Consider the following 9,644-nt stretch of genomic DNA (forward strand, 5'->3'; position numbering starts at 1 on the left):
TATAGTATTCTTTTCTCTCTCTAAAAAACAACCCCTTCCTCTTCAGACTTAAACCTATTTATAGGAATAAGGGAGGAAGTTACCTGTGAGCAATCGGTAAAAGATCGTGCTGAATGTGGGTACAATTATCTAGGTCGATAATGGAGTACGTGGGTTGTGGTTATATCAATTGCTCCCCACTGTTATTTTTGGATTACTTTCCAAAATAAGAGTGAGAAAAATAAATTTTCTTAACCGCTCATTGTGTTTATTGGCCTACGAGGATTTGGATCACCTGTTTGTTCATTGTCATTTTTCTAAAGCGTTGTGGACCTCGATAGCCTCCATTTTTCAGACTCAGATAAAATTGGATGGCACTCTTAAAGAGTTAATTACATATGCTATCGAGGCTAAGTTCAGTTTGCAGTTTCGTGCTTTATGGAATTTGGCGATTATGAACATTGTTTGGCTAATCTGGTACATGAGAAATTTATCTGTTTTTGAAGGCGAGACTGCTAGCATTTTTCTCTGTCTTCGCCAGCTTTGGGCTCTCATTCGGGAAGCAAATGTCTTTTCCCGCGGAATGGTTTCTAATTGTTTAAAGGACTATGCGGTTCTGAAGCATCTCTCCGTTGACGCTAGACGTCCGGGCATTCCTAGGACCATTTCCGTCATTTGGCGAGCTCCTCCCCCTTGTTGGATTAAAGTTAATTCGGATGGATCTGTTTTTGGCAATCTAGTTGTTGCTGGAGCTGGTGGTGTTTTTCGTACAGCCCGTGGTTTCCCGCAAGGTTCGTTTTTGTTTCCTGTTCAGACTTTGCTCGCTTACATTGCCGAGCTTCGGGCTGCCATTTTTGCAATGTGGATTGAATGTGATTCGAGCTTTGTGGTTCATATTTTAAAATCTAAAACTCACAAGGTGCCTTGGGAAGTGCATGCTGAATGGTTTGATTGCTTGTTCCATCTTCAACATATGCGTGTGGCCATCTCTCAAATTTATCGCGAAGGGAATCGAGTTGCCGATGCCTTAGCGAAGAACAGAGCGACTATTCCTGATTTGGTTTGGTGGAATACATCTCCATCGTTTTGTAATTCTTTCATTTATGAGGATTATAGTTCGGTTGAGCAATTTAGAATTTAGTTTTGCTATGTTCTCCTCTTTCTGTTTCTTTATTCCTTTGTATACTCTTCTTTTACTTTTTAATAATATTCGGGTTCGGGTTTGGGTTCTTTGGCTGGGGGTGCCGACCTAGTCGGGATGTTCGGCCTTTCACTAAACCATCACCCCATTTTTACTGAAAAAAAAATGTAAGCTAATAACAGATAAAAGTACTTTTTTTACAGCGCGGTTTTATTTCTTCATCAAATTCATCAATCGATTTTTTTTTGAAAATTGAGTATTCGTCTTTTTTGAGTTGTAGTTTTCTATGTGAGGAGGAAAAATGAAGATTGTATTCTTTTTTCCTCCTTGCACGTTCTGTTTTTTTCTTCTTCTTTTCGTTGTTCTATAATTTCTTTGTTTTTAGTTTTCATATTTTTACCGGATCTTTTAATTCGCTTGAATTGCATTTGTTGTTTATTATGTTTTCATTTGTAACGTTTTCTGATTTAGTTAGAGCGGAAATGATAAATCTTATATGTAGATCATTGCATCTATGTGGTTGCAAAAGAAAGGATTCCGATCCGAAAATTCGGAAGAGTTTAAATGTTGAAGATTGAATTCCAGATGCTTCTTTGTGAACTTGGAGTTTCAAAAAGTATATGTATCTGTTTGTGTTATTAGTATCTGTAAATGCTTGTTTTGCTCTTTGTAGTCATTTTCTTACCTATATAGATTATGTATTAGGCATAGCCTTGTGTAAGGTTTTACTTTTACTTTTCTTATTGTACTTGCAATTTTCTTATCAATGAAATGATGTACTCATTTTCATAAAAAAAAAAACAGATAAAAGAAAAAAAAAATTTGTCTATCCTATTTGCAAATACATGCTCTATGTATAAATACAGATTTGTAGTTTAAAAGTTTATAAATAGAGATTTGTCGTATATTTTACTAATAAAATATCGTATTTTAAATTACACTGTTAAGTTCTGATAACAACTAATAGTATTTTATATTTAAAAATAAAATATTTACATATCGACAAAATACAATCCCCAAACACAACCTCACAAATCGAAACCATAAATTATGTGGTGGATATATTTCACATTTTTTACTAATTTAACAGTTTGTGAACTAAATTGACGCTTAAATTTATTTTATACATAATAATTCGATATGAGGTGGCATTTTGTGATATGTAAATGTACTTTTTTTAATAAAAATATCATTGGTTTTCATCGGAACTTAACGAATATAATTTAAAATATTATGTTTTGTTAATAAAACGCACATCAGATCTCTATTTGTAAAATTTTTAAAATCAATAGTTCCGTATTTGTAAATATAACAAAACATAATAATTTTTTTTTTTAAATCATGTGATTTCACGATCCTGATATTTTAAGGATTTTTATTGATAAAAAGGTACTTATGGTTTTCGATGTTAGTATAATTTTTTTTTTTTTTTTTGTTAGTAATGATGTTTGTTTGATTGTATTTTTATCCAATCACTTTTCTACGTCTAGATATGCAAGTGAGCATTTTCACAAAAAAAAAAAAAAAAAAATTAAAATAGATAATGAGTTTCATCTTGACTATTATTTTTAAAATTCTTTTATGATACAATTGTTATGATATTATAAGTAAAATTATTTTTAAATACCAATAAAGTCAATGTGGACGGTTTTGCTTTTGGCATTCTAGGCGAGACAGGAACGGGAGATATTTTTCGCAACTATCGTGGATTTCTCAAAGGCTGTTTTGCTTTTTCTACCCCTCCTCCTTTTGCTTATATGGCTGAATTGAGAGCCGCTATTTTTGCAATTGAACTTGCTTGGGAGAAAAATTGACATCAGCTTTGGGTTGAGTCGGACTCAATGTACGTTGCTAATCTGCTTAGACATCGTTCCATGGATGTTTCTTGGAGTATTCGTCAATAATGGTTGCATTGTCTCAGCATTTGCTCTAGGATGAACATTATTTTTTCACACATCTTTAGGGAAGGAAATAGAGTTGCTGATGCACTGGCAAAATTTGGAGTCTCTTCCTCAATGATCAATTGGCAGCCTTCAGCTCATGCTTTTTGCCACAGGTTTATCAATGATGACATTTGTAGTATTTCTCACTTGCGTTTTTCTTGACTTTCCTAAACTTTTCTCCTCCCTCTTCTTTTTGTTTGTTCTCCTTCATTTTCTCTTGTTCAAACACTCATTTTTCGTTTATTAATATATTGCGGGTTTGTCAGTTTTTGAACCACAAGTACTCACCCCGCCCAAGTTCTATCTCGTCCAAATTTCTATAAAAAAAAAAAATACACCTTTATCCCTTTAACATTTTCAATATTTACTTTTTTTGGGTACATTTTCAATATTTATTGAACACTTAAAATACAAATACATATTTTTTCATCATTTAGTTTTTTTTTAATCAAATAACCCCTACATCTCAATTCATGTTGATATTTTTTTATATGGATGATTAGATTGAATCACAAAAAAGTACAGGTGAAGTATTCGGGAAAAAATTAATTTGAACTTTTTGCTTTGGATAAATTACACCTATGGTCCCTCAGTTTTGTATTTACTTTGATTATGACTCTTGAAATTCAAAATTAAACATTATAATCCCTGAATTTTACAATATACTAATATAATGCCTTTTGCAAATCACTATTTTAGAAATTTTTTCACTCTAAATAACTAGTTTTCCCATTAATCAAAAAAAGGGTTAAGGTGTAAAATACCTCTAACGTTTTGGGTTAGGAGCAATTTTACCCCTAACGTCTAAAATTATGCAATTTTACCTCTAACATTGGAAGCCAAAAGTAATTTTACCCCTAATATTGATTGAGTCAATTTGAGAAATAATTCATCAAACTGTCTTCTCGGTCATAAATCTTGTCATCTACACTTCACACATGCGTCATTTTATCAGTAACAAATCACAAAACATATGTTTGGATGTGAAAAAAAAGTATATATATATATACTGTTTAATCTCCAATTCTATCATTAAATTATAAAAAAACATGAAATCTTTTTTTTATAGCAAATTGATATGTAATTGGTGCGGAATAAGGAACAAAAATATCTGTGTTTTATAATATTGTCTGAAATTGACCCAAATTATCAACGTTAGGAGTAAAATTGCTATGGGTTACCAATGTTAGGAGTAAAATTGCACAATTTTAGACATTACGGATAAAATTGCTCCTGACCCAAAACGTTAAGGGTGTTTTTGCACCTTAACCCTTCAAAAATGCACATAATGATCTTGAAAAAAAAAATCAAGAATTAAAATTTGTTAGAATATTATTTCTATATATCTACAATAGAAGGTTGCATGCTATTGGAGATGTCATCTACATTAAAAATAACCATTATGTTTGTAAAGTGCAAAGTTCGGGTATCCGGATTTGAAGGAGTGTGTGAAAATGAATACAAATGCGAGTGTCATGAGTGTAATTTAAAGGAGCATATGAAAATAAATACAAATTTGAGTGCCATGAGTGTAATTTACACTTTTATATTAGTGATCATTTCTCTTGTTACGGGACGATTTTCATTCCAATGAATAAATCGTATGTGATCATGTCACAGCCAGCCAAAGGACCCGCATGCTCCCATTCGCTAAAGAGATTCTGACAGATCATTATTAAGCAGATACGTATCAAATTTCCTTAATTGGTTTGGTTGATTAGTAACATCTTTTGTTTGCGGTAATGAGACAAAAGAAACTGCAGGATTGTGCTGTTTATCAGATACTGATTTATAATGCAATCTGTTTTTCCAATGCTAATTTATGAGGCAGTCATAAGGGCTGGATTGTTATGTTTTTCAGATACTAATATGTTTATTGTGCATGTTATTTATACCATAATGCCTATCAACTGTTTGTTGTATTGCTTGAGAGTTTTGTATTGCTGTTTGCAATGAACATATTCCCGAGAGGATTACTGCTCATTTCTCTTATTTATTATAATATAAATATTTTTTTATGGAAGTAATTCAGTAAAAATATGTGCTACTTTTTATACAGTTAATTTGTTATAGTAATTCCTGACATGCAGCAATTTTGTATTCTTGCTCTTTGTACATTATATATAAATTTCTATGTATAATAAAATATATTAGTTTTTGTTGTTATGTACCGAATTTAAGTTAACATTGCAAGCTCTTTATAGAACATAGATAACAATATAACTTTGGTACTTGATAACTACTCTACTGTATACGCACCTTTATCATGTTTGGCGCAATTTTCTACAACCTGATGATGAATTTCACTGTGTTCCTCTGTTTTTTCTTATTGTCTATGTCAAGAGTATCCATTGCAAAAGATATTTTAATCACTGGTGAATCCATGAAAGATGGTGAGACATTGATTTCAGCAGATGAGAGCTTTGAACTTGGATTTTTCAGCCCAAATAATTCAAGTAGTAGGTACTTAGGTATTTGGTACAAGAAACTACCAGTTAAAACAGTTGTGTGGATAGCCAACAGAGATGCTCCATTTGATAACAGATTAGGAGTTGTACAAGTCAATCACCAAGGAGTTATTATCCTTCAGAACAGCACAAAGAGTATTGTTTGGTCATCTAATAAACCAAGAATTGTGCATAATCCAGTTGCACAACTCTTGGATTCAGGAAACTTTGTTGTCAAAGACGGTAACAATATCAACTCTGAGAATATTGTATGGCAGAGTTTTGATTTTCCGTATGATACCTTATTACCAGGCATGAAACTTGGATGGGACCTTGATACAGGTCTAAATAGAATTCTATCATCATGGAAGACCAAAGATGATCCAAGTAAGGGTGATTATTCATGCTTCATTGATCTTCGAGGATTTCCACAGATTTTTATCATGAAAGGAGATGCAATAGAATGTCGAATTGGGCCGTGGAATGGAATCCATTTTGCAAGGAGCCCTCAACTGAAACCAAATATGATATTTGAATATAAATTCGTGTCCAATCTGCATGAAATATACTATTCTTATGAGCTAAAAAATAGTTCAGTTGTTTCGAGGTTAATAATCAGCGAAAAAGGTATGCTAGAACGACATATTTGGATCGAGAAAACACAGAGTTGGTTGCTATTCTTTACTGTGCCAACAGATCAATGTGACACTTATGGATTATGTGGTCCATATGCTATTTGCAATATTAATAGCTATCCAGTGTGTGAATGCTTGGAAGGGTTCGTGCCAAAATCGCCAACTGAGTGGAGGGCATCAGATTGGTCAGATGGATGTGTCCGAAGGGCTCAATTGAATTGCCACAGTGGAGATGGATTTTTGAAGCATTCAAATTTACAATTACCTGATACATCTTCTTCCTAGGTTGATAAAAAGCACAAGTCTAAAGGAATGTGAGAAGTTGTGCCTAAAAAATTGTTCTTGTGTGGCATATTCAAATTCAGATGTTAGAGGATCAGGTTGTTTGCTTTGGTTTGATAATCTGATTGACATGAGGGTATTTGCGGAACCAGGTCAAGACTTGTATATAAGGATGGCTGCTTCAGAAATAGGTACTTTGCCTTTATGTTTCTCTAGGATGCTATCTTTAGCATGTAAAATAATTCATGCCATATTTTCTAACATTACTTTTGTTATTCCAGAAAAACGAAAATTAAACAAAAAGGAAAAAGTTGCAGTTATCATCGGCTGTCTTATTTTAGCAATGGGAATTCTAGCTTTGGGATTGTTCTTGCACTTACGACGGCGGAAATGTTTTCCGCAAGGTAAATAATTTCTTGGATTAGGTTCTCTACTTTTATCTATGCAATCCCTTACCAAAACATGATTTATATCATTCCAGAATTGCATCAAAAAACAGAAGGTTATGGTGATGATGGTGTAGAGGAAGAGATTGAGTTACGTTCCTTTAGTTTAGCAACTATAAAAAGTGCTACTGATAACTTTTCCTTCCACAATAAACTAGGAGAAGGTGGTTTTGGACCAGTATACAAGGTAACAAATGAGCCTTCTGCATAAATTAAGGTATATTATTTTCTTAAATAGCTAGCTGTGGTGAAATTCTAATGAATGATTTCCAGGGTACACTCTTGGATGGACAAGAAATTGCAGTGAAAAGGCTTTCAGAAACTTCTAGACAAGGACAAAATGAATTCAGAAACGAAGTTGTAATGATTGCGAAGCTTCAACATAGAAATTTGGTTAAACTTCTCGGCTGCTGCATACAAGGAGATGAAAAACTGTTAATTTACGAGTACTTACCTAACAAAAGCTTGGACTCCTTTATTTTTGGTCAGTCTTTGATTTTAATATGGCTAATTCCCGAATTCGTTTAGTTTGTAATTCGAATTATTGAGTGGACTAACTTTGTTTAACTATTAATAGACGAAACAAAGAGCAAATTCTTAGACTGGGATATGCGCTTCCATATCATTAGTGGAATTGCAAAGGGCCTTCTTTATCTTCATCAAGACTCGAGGTTACGAATTATCCATAGAGATTTGAAGGGCAGCAATGTTTTACTAGACACTGACATGAAGCCAAAAATATCAGATTTCGGCCTGGCTAGAATATTCGCAAAAGATCAAACTGCAGGAAATACAAAAAGAGTGGTTGGGACATAGTAAGTGTGCTAATAATTGGTAACTTCAGTCTCCTTTTGTATCAATCTTGCACATTTTTGGGTCATATATAGGAGTTAAAATTACTTCGATGTCTCTAACCGGATATATTCAGGACAACGAAAACTTTTCGACTCGAGTATCTCAAATTTTTTTTTTATCCACACATGCATTAGTACACAAAATCACACACAGTACGTAGGATTTACGTCAGAAAGTTATGTTGCAGAAAAGCAAAGTGGCTATCAGATTCCTTGGTTGAACTGGAAGATTTTATCTACTTGGTGAACTTTATTCTCTTTGGTTGATGTTCAGACTATGTGAGGCATTCTAGTCTACGGATAAACATTGTGTATGATTGTAATCTCTCTTTTAAATTGCTGTCAATGGAATTAAAGAATAACTACATTTTTAGATGTGGTTTAAATTTTAAATAATTTCTAATATTTTGCAATTCGTTTTAATTGTATACTGCAGTGGCTACATGGCACCTGAGTATGCAGTGGATGGCCACTTCTCAGTTAAATCAGATGTTTTCAGTTTTGGTGTTTTAGTACTAGAAATAGTTAGCGGACAGAGAAACCGAGGATTTTTCCATTCAGATCATGGTCATAACCTTCTTGGACATGTAAGTGTTCATCTCTTTCATATACAGAATAGAATTTTCTTATATGCTTCTGATAAGACAATGCAAACACATGACATCGAGACATGTTTGTTACTTTTCATTTATGTGAATTCTGAGTTGAGAAATGATGTTAAAATGGTGCAGGTATGGAGATTATGGATGGAAGAGAAGGAATTAGAAATAGTTGATAATTGTGTAAAAAAATCATGTTGTTCAAACGAAGTTCAACGTTGCATACAAGTGGGACTGTTATGCGTGCAAAGATTACCGGAAGACCGGCCGGACATGTCAGCAGTGGTATTAATGTTGAGGAGTGAAGGTTTGCTGCCTCAACCTAAGCCACCAGGTTTTTATACAGAAAGAAATCCATTTGAATATGAGTCCTCCTCAAGTAAGGGACGAATATGGTCAGGGACTGAGCTAACCACAACATCCATAGGTCCCAGGTAGTAGTAGTGGGAAAAAAAAAAATCTGCTGTTATGTGCCATTAAATTCAAGAAGCTAGACAATATCAATGGAGGTACTTTATAGTTTAGAAGGCAAATGGTGAACTGCTAATTGCACAAACTTTGTTAAGTTGCTTTATATCATTGCTCTGGATTGGTGGACTAAATATTTACTGATATAAACACTTTTGGTTAAACAATCTTGTAACAATAATGCAACACATGTTTTACTAGACTCTCACGCATATTTTGGAAGATATGCATACATGATGAAAGAGTTGTTGTATGTCTCTGTTAGCTTTATCAACAGTATTGTTCTTCCTTTGGTTGAACTGATGCAGAGAATAATTTAAGGATGACAATAGCTATTGTAGAGAATTTTAATCTGCTTTAGTTCATAAACTCTTAATTTCAGCTTAATATATGTAAACATGTCTTTGTTCGTTTAGTTGATGGATTGAAATTGAATGTGGGGTGAAACTTGAAAGAATTAAAAAGTAAGAGTTAAATAACAGAACGATGAATTGAAGAATGTAGTAGATAACTACTATTGTACTTTTTGAGAGCATAGCAGACAGTTAAAAGGCCACATAGAACTGGTTTTGATAACTTTTATGTACAGCAATTTATAGTGCATGAAGTTAGCTGCAAAAAAGTCAAATAAAACAGATTTGTAAGGGGAAGCATAGAGAAAAGTTGCAGCAATTTTCTATATAACAGTTGGATAAAAGTGTCAGATGATGCAGCAGCAGCAATAAAAATGGAGGAACATGAATAAAGCAATTTGAAATTTCTAAAGATGAGAGCAGCAATGGAGTTTCAAATTGCTATGAGAGACTGAGAATGAAAGCTAAGATCAAGAAATCAGTAATGAAATCACAGA

General features: G+C 33.3%; 1 pseudogene; it reads left to right on the plus strand.

The window, feature by feature from the left end:
• Nucleotides 1–4,556: 4,556 nt before the first annotated feature.
• LOC136218954 (G-type lectin S-receptor-like serine/threonine-protein kinase At4g27290) lies at nt 4,557–8,996 on the plus strand (annotated as a pseudogene).
• The last annotated feature ends 648 nt before the right edge of the window (nt 8,997–9,644 follow it).

Source organism: Euphorbia lathyris, chromosome 2 (genome assembly GCF_963576675.1).
Source record: "Euphorbia lathyris chromosome 2, ddEupLath1.1, whole genome shotgun sequence".
NCBI classification, from domain to species: Eukaryota; Viridiplantae; Streptophyta; class Magnoliopsida; order Malpighiales; family Euphorbiaceae; genus Euphorbia; species Euphorbia lathyris.